The sequence below is a fragment of the Chionomys nivalis genome, chromosome 15, assembly GCF_950005125.1.
Source record: "Chionomys nivalis chromosome 15, mChiNiv1.1, whole genome shotgun sequence".
Classification (NCBI taxonomy): domain Eukaryota; kingdom Metazoa; phylum Chordata; class Mammalia; order Rodentia; family Cricetidae; genus Chionomys; species Chionomys nivalis.
The window spans coordinates 8,778,565-8,780,837 of record NC_080100.1 but is presented as its reverse complement, the minus strand read 5'-3'; the positions used below and the strand labels follow the sequence as shown (position 1 = coordinate 8,780,837).

Below are 2,273 nucleotides of genomic sequence, written 5' to 3'. Positions count from 1 at the left end.
TTCAGTTTATCAATCTCCTAAATAATATATACAGTTAAAATTGATTTGCACACCTGAGTTTGTGTATTACAAATACTGTGTTGTACAGAATGATTTCTGCACTGAAAAACTCTGCATGCTGTACATGTTTAATCCTCCCATCTCCACAGTGTCTCTGTTGATTTCCTGTGACTTCCATGACTTGTCTGCTCTGGTAGCATAGAAAATTAGTGTTCTACACACATAGCATGACTCAGATATGCTTTTTTGCTCATAAATGTGAATCTCAGCCTTTTCCTGTGTCTTGTACCTTAGCAAATTGTCACTGTGACCTTTCTTTTCATTTAATCTCAGCCTTCATTCAGAAAATAAGTTTTAAAATATTAATCATCTCAGTATCAATTCTCAACTACCTCAACTGCTACTTTTGTGATATCAGTCAAAGGTAATTATCAAACCAATGCTGGCTCCTGAAACGTGTATGCTTTTATATTTTGCATTTATTTCTACAAATTAATTAAAATGTTTCTGTTTGCTTGTTTTTCTCAAAAAAAAAGAAATATGGTGAGTGAATAAGCTCATTTTTCTATAGCAGAAAAGAGACTATTTCCAGGAAAAGTCTGTCACTGTAATTTGTTTTAAATACCTCTGGTTATTTTGTCAAAGAACATTTAACTCTGTGAGTCAGTTTTTGGGCTCTCTATTCTGTTCTTCTGCTTTAGGCCCCTCTTTTTTCCTGATATCGAACAGTTTTGTTACCATTTTCACCATTTCCTTAAGTGCTGCATTGACTTTCCTACTTCATTTGCTTTTCATACTTTATTGTTCTGGATTCCCTATAGGAAAACACACATTTGTAAATATGGCCCCGTGAGGGACTAGAAACTGCCTAATCCTTCAGTTGCCGCCCTCAGTCTAGACATTAAGAACCAGGATTTGTACTCAGTCAAAGCTGAAAACTTCCCATAAATGTGACCAGTGAGTCAGTTCCAGTTTATGGTTAGCCACATGGAAGTTCCCTGAGGAGTTACTCTGGAGAGCTCACATTCAAAAGATGAAGATGCTGAAGTCTGGTGTCCAAGCCATAGCTACTAAGAATACACGTTGTTATACTGCTCCGCTCTCAGCTTCTTGGACACTGTCTCCCACATTCATTGACTCTTGAGTGAGCTTTCAAAACAACCCCACAGAAACAGAAATGTAGTTTTCTAGTATTTTAGAAAACTTGATCCAGTGAGATTGACAACAAAACAAGTCATCCCATATTCAAGAAGCCTTTCTCACCCCACTAGCTGGCCCAGTCCTGGAGCTGGAAGCAGTCACTTTCTATCCTCCAGACTGTGTTACCAGGTGAGGCCTGGGCAGTCAAGATGAAGTTCTGGTTCAAGTCTTGCTGAACCGGTTTGTTGCCCTGAAACTCACGGTTCCACAGATCACCACAAGGACTGTGGTCTGGCTTGGAGTAGCTTCATCATGGACAGGCTGGCAGTCTACCAGTGATCTGGAACTCACTGGAAGGCAGCATCTCAAAAAAACTCATTCAAGGATTCTTGTCCTGTAACAGCATTTCCATTCCATACTAAGGTGGCCGTGCCCATGTACAGGCAGGACAGCTGCCACCACTTATCCATGGTGGTGTAGTAGACACTGACAAATTCCTCTGCAGTTCTGCAGACCTGGTCCACATAGGTCTTCAAATCTACTGATGCCATCTCTGGTTCTGCTGACAGAGGCCTCTGTCAGAGTGGATTCTCTGTTGGAGAGATGCTTCTTCTTATATAAAAATATTTTCTAAATTTTATATTTTTGAGTACTGATTTGTGTTTTCAGACCTTCTTACACGAACTCTGCATCTATATCACCCTCCTTAGCTTCTTTAACTTTTCCCATATCCTCCTCTTTTTTTTTCATTTCATAAAATATTCTTTATTAGTCATTATTGTCTTCCACACACAACAGAGAGACAGAGCACACACACACACACACACACACACACACACACACACACCACCACCACCACCACCACCACCATTGACCCCTTTTATCACTGCTTACATGCATTATATGGATATGTGTATGTGACTGACCTCTTGGGACTAGATAAACTATGTGGGAGCTCGTGTCGGGAGGAAACTGATTCTCCTTTCTTCAGCAGCCATTGCTCACCTGTAGCTCTGCATGTAGAGATGAGACCTTGTGGGATTTCCCGTGTCTAAGATGGTATGCCAAGGGATGTTATTATCTTAGTCTTGTTCAGGCAACCATACTGTTGAGAATCCATAGTTTCATTTTCC

At 40.3% G+C, this 2,273-nt stretch overlaps 1 pseudogene; it reads right to left on the bottom strand.

The window, feature by feature from the left end:
- Positions 1 to 1,267: 1,267 nt before the first annotated feature.
- Positions 1,268 to 1,691, bottom strand: LOC130887574 (NTF2-related export protein 1-like; annotated as a pseudogene).
- Between the last annotated feature and the right edge of the window lie 582 nt (positions 1,692 to 2,273).